The following is a 10,807-nucleotide window of genomic DNA, read 5'->3' on the forward strand; positions in this document are numbered from 1 at the left end:
ACTTCTTTATGAGATGTAAAAGAGAGGAGAAAGAGATCCACTAACCGATGTCTTTCGCTAATGGTTGATCCAATCTTCTCTCCTTGTTGCTTGCCCCCAGCTCCTTGCTCTTTCACTGGCCCAGCTACATCAAGATCCTGCAAAATGGCAAGAGAGGGAAACTACAAGAAGCATACATTCATAATTGATTCAAGGATTAGAATAAATCAAATACACAAGTATAACAATACACTATTGAGACACATGCATATAGAAGAACCTCAAATGCTTTATTAATGGAAGAAGTAAGGTTCAGGAAGTGATACAACCATAAGAGGCCCAATCCAGCATCACCTTCCCAGCAGAAAGAAATCTCCTCTTCACCTCCTTCAAAGCAAATCACCCAATAGTTCTAAACTCAAACCAACAGCAATTCTTTACATTCACAAGATTCCAGCCTCTGGATCTCATGGGAGAGAGATCCATATATAGGAGTTTGGAGAGAGGATGAGTCAGCCTGAGATGTGACTAGTGTCCTCTCCCACTCCAGTTCTTCTTCAGTTCTTGAGTCCACTTGGAGGTTCTTGCTTCCACTTGGAGATCTAGAACCTCTTACTCATCACCAGTCGAATTCCTTGATCCAAGTGTCATTTTGGAAGCTTCCTGGGCATTGACTCATTGAGGAATGAGACTTCCACATGTCAAAACTCGCTCAGCGCAGGTAGCCTTTGTTGGAGTTGACATTCAACGCAGGTGGTCCATGGAGCAGTTGACATTCAGCGCAGATGCTCAGTGGAGCAGTTGACATGATCCAGAATTGCCTTGTTTTTGAGTAATTTTCAGTAGAGAACTTGTTTGGATTGCTGTGGTTTGCTGACCTTGTTCCCCTAGGGGTAGGAACAACATGTTTAGGGACTTTGGATCCCTTATATTATGGACATTTCATGCTTCATGCTGTAAGGCACAAAAATGTCTATAATAGTTGCCCCCTAAAGTATGAGGTCATTTATCGGGTGAAATGCTTTATCAGGAGGATCCGAAGTTCATTCAATCGTTGAGAGGTGACCTGTAATAAGATACAATACAATACATTATTTTTCATACTACTTTCATGATCTAGCTGAGGCAAGCATTCCCATGCTCAGCTTTATAAATACATTTTTCTGTACATAGAACAGACAATCGTCTGATGGTAGACTGATAATTCTCTGCTGAATTTATCATCCTTTGGGTAGGATGATCATCTGCTGCACATGTCAATGTCTTTATTTCTTGAATATATATCACAGCCCGGATGGATGAAACTAGATCCGGGGTCTTCAAACTCGTCCGATCTTCACTCTAAGTACAAGTCGATCCATGTGAGAATTTCTTGGAGTCGAACATGGAAAGACATCGCTTGATTACCAGTCAGTGATGTAAACTGTTAACAAGCGCGAGAGGAATCACCGATAATGATGATGACCCTCAAGGTACAGCAGTACAATCCATGTGGTGTGAATAAAGGACTTGGCGTCAAACACCACGCAAAATCTTTCGGTCGAAGGTCATTGATGTATACCTGTCGCCGGAAGTGAGAAACTTGCCATTGAGGCATGCAAGCTTCAAAGTACTGAGGGGGTTGTTCCTAGATCAACTCCTTGGATAATGAGCCGAAGTCGACAAGAAGTGATCCGTCAAAGGAGGGCCTTAATGAATCCCACATCAGTGACACGGAACGGAGCTAATGATTGTGATGAAGGTGAAAACGATCTGTGAAATATGATTCAAGGTGGCGGTCATGAAAGGATGAAAGATGATGTATGGTAGTGGATGGGACACGGTTGACTCTTTCTGAAGAACATCTCTTGAACATATAACGACACTGATGCGATGGATCGGTAGCATTACCCCAAATGTGGATGGTTTGGCGAGACCATGGTGATGAGACCAGTGAATGAAACAACCCAACCCGATGCGGTACGGAGGAAAAGTGTCATGTTCAAGAGCGACTTGCTACCATTAAAGCTTTGAGGTTCTCCCAATTTTTCCCCAGTCATTTCTGACCAGTACCTCTTTATTTTTGTCAAGCTTGAGGAGGATAACATATGCTTGTTCTATAACCTGCCCTTCGGGCAAGCCCATCGCTATGTTTTAACGAGCCTAGCGATAGGGAAACTCGTTCTCGTCTAAAGACAAGTTTGTCGCTATTTAATGCATTTTAACGAGTCTAGCGACAAAGACAACTCGGTCCTTTTCATTTTTAGAGAGTCTGAAAAGGTACGTAAAGTTAACTCCAAAGGTCCTTTTTCGTCATCTAATCCCTTAAGTCCGAAAAAGTATAAAACATTACAGAAGGGATGAATGTTCGATAGTTTTATTGAGCCGAACCAGACAAGCGCTCGATCTTTTTGTGCAATAATCCCTCAGGTCCAAAAAGATTAAAATCTAGAGGAGGGATAGCTCTTCCGGTCATTTTAACGAGCTGGAAGGCCAAAACTCGGCAAACTTTTCATTTTTTACGAGTCAGAAGAAAAGAGCTCAAAGAAGACTCGTATTTTGAGGAACGAGTGATAAACAGGGATAGCAGCAGATTCCAGGTACAGGTTGGAATTTTCCAATCGCGGCAGTGTCACAAGGATGGCTAGGTGAAATCACTCTTCGCAGTTGTTCCTCAAAATAGGTAAACAATCAAGTGGAGGTGAATGATCGGCCAAATGAAAAGTGGAGGTGACGGTGCAAACACGACCAAGGCTTTTGTGGCTGATGAATTTACGGTCTCAAATGGTTATTTACCAGTTCATTTTTTCTGGATGAGCTTGAACTCTGGGGGGAAGCTTGCTCACAGGTGCATTTATTTTTTAACGAGCATGAACTCTTCCTAAAACTACTCAATTGTGCGTTTATTTTTTAACGAGCATGAACCTTGATAAAACTGCTCGTTTTACCAGTCATAAGATAAGAATGTCTCCTCTAAATAACGGCAACTTTTAGATTTTTGCCCCACATCCTTTCTTTATGCAAGTTCGGCTGCGACTAATCCTACGAGTTTAAAGGGTTAGACCTACAGGTTTAAAGGGAGGACCTAAAAATTTAAAAAATAAATAGCCACCCTTGCTTGCACTCCAAAAGGTTTGCATGCCCCCAGGTATAAAGTACAATTTCAAGGTTACCCCTCAATTTGCAAGTAAAACATTTGTTCTACCAGGAAAGGCATACCTCTTTCTGGTTACCCAAAGATTGTCTCGTTCGCGGCTACGAATAAAACATTTCTCCGGCGATGTCTACCGAAATAGACAACGGTGAATGACCCTGTTCCGTCAAACACATAACTTTGACAAAAGAATCTTGTTCCAGAACAACCCCTCTTCCTCTACGGACGGGGTACGAACTAGTCATATTCTCCCGCAGAAACCTACCTTATACCCAAGGTTTTCTCTGCCCGAAGCAGACCAGGATGCATGCCCCCTGGGTTCCAGTCCTATTTTCCCGAATCACTCGCACTCATCGGGAAGAAGGACCGGGGGCGGAGACACTTCTTGATTGAATAGACCATTCAGGGTTGGTATGTGACTATTTGCGATGCGTGATCCTGGAAATGAAAGTTGGTCTACGAGCTTGACCATTCTTCCTTCGTGTGGAAAACACATTACTCTAAAGAGTGAGGAGACTATTGCTCCCATGCAATATATATAGTCTCGTCCAAGGAGTAGGTTGTAATCCAAGGGTCCTTGAACGACCATCACGTTCATTTGAACGGCCTTCCCTTTCAATGTAATGGGCACATTTGGGAGGATCCCTAATGGTCGACTGGTTCCTTTATCGAAACCCGAGAGATTTCTTATCTCAGGCAAAAGCGCCGGGGAACCCAGTGCTTTCCAAGCAACAGAGGAAAGGATACTCACAGATGCCCCTTCATCAATGATAGTGCCAGCCATTACCATTCTGTATATTTGGACTATGATTCTGAATGGTATACTGGCTGGCAACCGGGGTCTGCCTAGTTGGTTCCAGTCAAAGGACACAACCAGGTTGCTTGGTGGTGGGACCGAATACACGGTCGGATATGACCCTGACGATGTTCCTTCCTGCGATAAAGGAATGGGCACATTGCCCTGACGCTCGTCAGAGTCTGTGTTGATGAAAAGAATCTGGATGGTGTCATCCTTATTCTCTTCAGTGAGGGTGTCATTTGAAGATGAATCTTCAGTGACGGTGTCATTTGAAGATGAAACTTCTGAAGGGAGAACCGGGTCAACTGTCGTTTCGACTTTTGGACTTTCGTCTGGTCTGGATTCAGTAGGTTCATTTTTAATGACTGACGCTTTAGCTGACCACTTGAGCGGGCCAGCTGTATTCTCAACCAACGAAGGACTTGGCACGAGTTTTTTGTATCCAGGAGGAAGTCTCAACGGTGAAACCGGACGATCTTCCAAAACTCTCTTCGCTTCGTCTAAGAAGGGACAACGGTGGATGGCGTGATCGCCTTCACACAGTCTGCAGGGGGATCTTGCTCCCCCTCTTTGTCTTGAACCTTCACTTTCGCTGGTTGACGGTAAGCATTCAACATGGCTAACAGAGGTTGATGCTCCCGAACTGTGCAAACGAGGGGACCAATCCCTTAGTATCCGGGGAATACAGGGACAATCTCTATGGAAGTGGTCTCCTCTACATATGACACATGGCGATTTAGGCCCGGTCTGTTCTGTGTGTGGATTTTTGTCAGATGTCTTTTGCTTGCCCCCAGTCGCCTTAGGCTCCTTCTTCTTCTTCTCTCTCTTCTTCTTCTCCTTCTTCTCCATGGGAGCTTGGCTTTTGCCGGCTCTACCTTGCGAAGATGAAGGATTGGAGGAAGAGTTATAGGAAGTACAAGGCTGGTGGGCAGCTCTAGACTGATCTAACTGTTGACTCAACTGTTCAAGAACCATGGTGTTCTGAACTACATTGGTTGAGAATAGCCAGATTGGCAGGCCAATTGTCAGTCCTGGAAACGACAATGTGGCCATGTGGGGCGCACCAACTTCTCCCCAAGAGGAGAAAGGACTAGGATTTCCATCATGGGGAATTCCTTGGTTGGTGCGTTCCATGTTCTCAAGCTACAGATCAACGCAGTAATAGGAGGTGATTATGTTCCATTTTAAAATAAATTTTATAACGACGCTTTAGACACAACTTGCTTTTTCACTTTTTAAGAGTCGAGGAAAAGCCAAAGATGACTCTAGTCTCCTTCGATGTTTTAACGAGCCCGAAGTGACAAATGCTCGGATGGACTTTTTTAGTTATAGAGTTTGAAAAAGGCCAAAAGAAACTACTCTGGAGTTCTAGGCAGAGGGTGTGCCAAACTTTTCGCAAAACCACAGAATACGTTTTACGGTACGGGTGGTCGATCTTCGTGAATGCTGTGTTCACTGCATTGCGATCAGTAGGGCGGCCGACACGGCTTCCTATGGATAAAGGCTTTATTCCTATAGGGGTCTCCCAATATATACGTGACGGTACGTGGGAGCACAAGTCCGTATTGATACGTATCGCTTCACCGTGGAGGAATCACCCAACCACTCAACGCTAAGATATCACGTTTAACGATGCCGGAACACGTCTCTAGCTTAGACCTCTATGTGTTTGCGTTATGTTTCAAAGCGTTGTTATGTAAATTCAATTTATTTTAGGTTGATCTTGTTTAGCAGTTTGCCTTTCTGGATCACCACGAGATGTATGGTACAACTCCTAAATGCAGTCTAAAGATGAGAAGCAAGCTTTTTCAATCTTTTCAACTTATGAAAATCTTAACTACTGAGGGAAAAGAAAGACATCATCTTTTCACACAGATCATAGAGCACACACTAATGCACTTTTTCCTAAATCAACATGCAAGCTGTCAAAATGCACATGCACAATGCAGGTATTTCTTTTCTCTTTCTTAATGTTGATGTACTACAAAAAGAAAGTTGTTGTATAACTTTGAATTCAATTTCAAGTGAAAGCAAACAAGCTTTTGTCCAAAATCAAAAGACACCTTAAGATTTACTTGTTTCAACACTAGAAATACATAAATTCAAACCATATTACGAAAGAAAAAGCTCAATCAGCTATGAACAGCAAAACAAACTAACTCTTAAGATCAGAACGACACTTATCACAGGTCTAGATCTAAGAGGCCACAGCAAGACTAGTTCACTTTCGTTATGGGAAACTGCAAATGATGTAAGAAATACACAAAGAACAAATACAATTTCTTTATACAACCGAGGCGGAATAGTGGCAAAGAAAGGTGGTTTCAGATAGGTACATTGACTGATAACAGGCTGCAAAAACAGGGATGAAAACAGGGCAACAGAAAGCAGAGAACCCTAGTTGCACAAGGCCACACTGGTTCAGCGCAGGTAGAACACTGTCAGTTTGACATTCAGCGCAGGTAGCCCCTTCGGGACTTGCATTGAAATGCAGACTGCCTTCACAATGCCTGCAATGAAGAGAGAAACTCTCGTTTCTCTTGGGTTCTGGGTCACAGATTGCTCAAAAATCAACAGTTTTTGGCCAAATCAAAGCTACCAATCAAGTACACACTAAAGGATGATTCAAAGGAGGATGAAAAGCTATCACTAAGAGTTGTTCAGAGTCCTTGTGGATCAGCTCTTCAAATCATAAACATGCCCAGAAACTGAGCTAGAGTAGCTGCCCTCTACTTTGCATTTGAAAGATCCAAATGCAGTTCGATTCGGTACTCCCTGTGTTTAGGAAATGAATAGCAAAAACACAAACAACCAACAAGATACGGTCCCCATTGGAGTCGCCAATTTGTTGTTGGGAAAAGTATCCAATACGGAATGACCCTATCCCACTCTAAGGGTGATAGTTCCTTAGCAACAATCAAAGCAAAGCTATCTGAGATTACTTCTTTATGAGATGTAAAAGAGAGGAGAAAGAGATCCACTAACCGATGTCTTTCGCTAATGGTTGATCCAATCTTCTCTCCTTGCTGCTTGCCCCCAGCTCCTTGCTCTTTCACTGGCCCAGCTACATCAAGATCCTGAAAAATGGCAAGAGAGGGAAACTACAAGAAGCATACATTCATAATTGATTCAAGGATTAGAATAAATCAAATACACAAGTATAACAATACACCATTGAGACACATGCATATAGAAGAACCTCAAATGCTTTATTAATGGAAGAAGTAAGGTTCAGGAAGTGATACAACCATAAGAGGCCCAATCCAGCATCACCTTCCCAGCAGAAAGAAATCTCCTCTTCACCTCCTTCAAAGCAAATCACCCAATAGTTCTAAACTCAAACCAACAGCAATTCTTTACATTCACAAGATTCCAGCCTCTGGATCTCATGGGAGAGAGATCCATATATAGGAGTTTGGAGAGAGGATGAGTCAGCCTGAGATGTGACTAGTGTCCTCTCCCACTCCAGTTCTTCTTCAGTTCTTGAGTCCACTTGGAGGTTCTTGCTTCCACTTGGAGATCTAGAACCTCTTACTCATCACCAGTCGAATTCCTTGATCCAAGTGTCATTTTGGAAGCTTCCTGGGCATTGACTCATTGAGGAATGAGACTTCCACATGTCAAAACTCGCTCAGCGCAGGTAGCCTTTGTTGGAGTTGACATTCAACGCAGGTGGTCCATGGAGCAGTTGACATTCAGCGCAGATGCTCAGTGGAGCAGTTGACATGATCCAGAATTGCCTTGTTTTTGAGTAATTTTCAGTGGAGAACTTGTTTGGATTGTTGTGGTTTGCTGACCTTGTTCCCCTAGGGGTAGGAACAACATGTTTAGGGACTTTGGATCCCTTAGATTATGGACATTTCATGCTTCATGTTGTAAGGCACAAAAATGTATATAACATCAAATCCCAAACTTGAGATAAACTAACTCTTTGACTGTCACTTTCTCAACTGCCTTTTGATCTTCATGACTTGGTTGCTTGTACTCCGAGCTAGTGTCATTGATGGGGGAATATTCAAATGAGGGAGGAGTAAATGAGGAGGATACCTCCTACAATATCTATTTCTTGTCCCATTCGAGTTTCAGCCTTTAATCTTTCCAAAATTCTCTGATTTTCTCTCACAAACCTGCATTCAATGCACATTAGTCCACTAGGCATAATATTTCACTTTGACTCATCTCAACAAAATATAATCAAAACATGTAATAAATTGTGAGAAGGGTTGATTTGAATAAGATAGGAGGTGAATTAAGGTCCATTTTTTTCCCAATGATGAGGCCCATCATAATGTGCAAAGGGGAGTGAAAAATGTGGAACGGGAAAAAGGGACCACGCTACCAAAATTAGGGTTTCTAAAGTTGTAGAAATTCCCAGCTATAGATCACCTGGTAATGCAATGTACTAAAGCAAAACACTTGATCTACTTCTACAAACAATTTAGCGAAAGCTTAATCGAACATGAACAACATCAAGCATGAATAGTAATAACTGAGAATGAGAAGTAATCAACCATAACACAGAAGATATATCACTGGGGAAAGCATTAGCCTAAAACCCCAAATCTGTATTATCATACAAGTGGAAATCTTGTTCAAGTTACAAAAAGAATCAGCTCTCAAGCTATCCTGCTCTCTCTGTACTTAAACAATACTACTCACGGACTCAATAGACATAGAATATATCTTCCTCAAGCCCTCCAAGTCTCTTATTTCCTTGCGCGGTTTTGACTGGGGTCCAACGATACCACATGTGTGAATTGGCCTCATCACACTCACTGTAACCTCAAGTCCAACTGCGCAATCCATAAGGAATAATATTCCTTCTGCATGCAAGGAATATTCACCAAGGAATACCCTAGCAACTGATAGTACATTGTCCCTCCATCTGATCTCAACTGGGTCTCTGACTGAACTGACATGCATGAGTTATCCATGAGTGAATACTCAGTTATTTGAATTACAGTAGTTACATGCATGCAAGCATTAACAAACTGAACTCTCATTAATTTAACAAACTGTCAAATTAATCTAACTGGACTTGACTACATTAAACTAAGTCAGTTGATTACAACTCAATATTACAACTCATCCTTATCTCTTTAACTGATGGATAAATTCCTCAATCAAAGGAGAAACTGTTGCATGTCCTGGCATAGACTTCAAGTTTGATTTTCCTTAACTAATTAACTCAAGATGAATTAATTAATTAATTTTCAAACTGTTGTTGATATCAAATTCAAATTTTACTTCCTATGTTTAGTCCAGGGACTAACTAAAGTAAGAAGGGATCCCGAAATGCTATTTTCAGAAAAGCTAATTTTAGCAATTTCACTTTTCACCCATTGTTGCTAAAACCTTCAATGGCTAAACTGTTATTTATAGCCTGGATATTTATAGCAGTGCTATTTTTAGTAATTCCTATTTTTAGCATTTCTTTTTGCACACTTTTCAACAGTCCCTCTCAACAAGAAAGGGATTATCAGCAACCCCGATCCTGTCTCTATGGAACTCGAACTTGCATTTTGACAATGCCTTCGTCAAAATATCTGCATCCTGCTCCTTGGTCGAAACATACTGCAACAGTCCCGTAGATGATGGTAACAGATATCTATATGCTTCGACTTGTCATGAAACACTAGATTCTCAGAGAGTTTTATGCAACTCTGATTATCACAGTATATCACCATAGGATCCATCATCTGACCAAACAATTCCACTAGAATCTTCCGCATCCAAATGGCCTCACATGCTGCCTGACTCGCAGCCATGTATTCAGCCTCTGCTTAGCTAAGTGCAACTAATCTTTTTTTCCAGCTATACCAAGAAACTACGGTTGAACCAAGGTTGAAGATTCCTCCAGAAGTGCTCTTTCGGTCTGATGGACTACCTACCCAATCTGCATCCATGAAGCCTTGCAGCTTCACTCCCTCAGTCAGTCTGTACCATAATCCATACTATGTAGTGCCTCTAAGATATCTCAGCTCATGCTTCGTTGCCTTCCAAAATCGCTTGGTAGGTTGAACCATAGCTTGACTCAGCTGGTTCACCGCAAAGCATAAGTCGGGTCTTGTGTTCACCATATACATAAGTGAACCCACCAGTTGCCGATAAATAGTAGCAGCTACTACCTCACCTAAAGTAGCATCCTCCTTCCTCCAGTTCCCAGATAGAGGAGTCTGCATGGGCTTGCACTTCTCCATGTGAAAGCGTCTAAGTATCTCATTGGCATACTTTCCTTGAGACACAAATACTTCCCCATCTTTCTGCCACACTTCCATGCCTAGAAAGTATTGCATGAGGCCCATGTCCTTCATCTCAAACTCTCTTGCAAGGTCCTCCTTGCAAGACTGTATCAGCTGCTCATCACCTGTCAAAATTAGATCATCGACATAAAGTATAATAATCAAGGGCTTACCATCTACCATGATGTGGTATAGGTTCGCATCTGCTTCACTCTTGGTGAAGCCCAAACCGGTGAAATAGTTGTTGATCCTGGTGTACCAAGCATGGGGTGTTTGCTTCAGCCCATACAGTTCTTTCTTAAGTTAGTAGACATGCGACTCATGATCGAAGGTATCAAATCCTTCAGGTTGCTCAATGTATACCGCTTCCTCAATCTTCCCATTGAGGAACACCGTCTTCACATCCATCTGATGGATCTTCCAACCCATCTGAGCTGATAGAGCTAGCATCAATCTGATAGATGAGTACCTTGACTCATCGTAGTCGATCCCCTCAACCTGTGAGAAACCTCAGGAAACAAACCTTGCCTTGTGTTTCTCAAAATTGTCATCAACTGCCTACTTTACCTTGTAAATCCATTAGGAACTAACCACTGATTTGTCCGCAAGTCTAGAGACAACATCCCACACACTGTTCCACATGATAGAATCGTA

Source organism: Pinus tabuliformis, chromosome 6 (genome assembly GCF_031772625.1).
Source record: "Pinus tabuliformis cultivar Carrire ecotype Pingquan chromosome 6, CPIR1, whole genome shotgun sequence".
NCBI lineage: Eukaryota > Viridiplantae > Streptophyta > Pinopsida > Pinales > Pinaceae > Pinus > Pinus tabuliformis.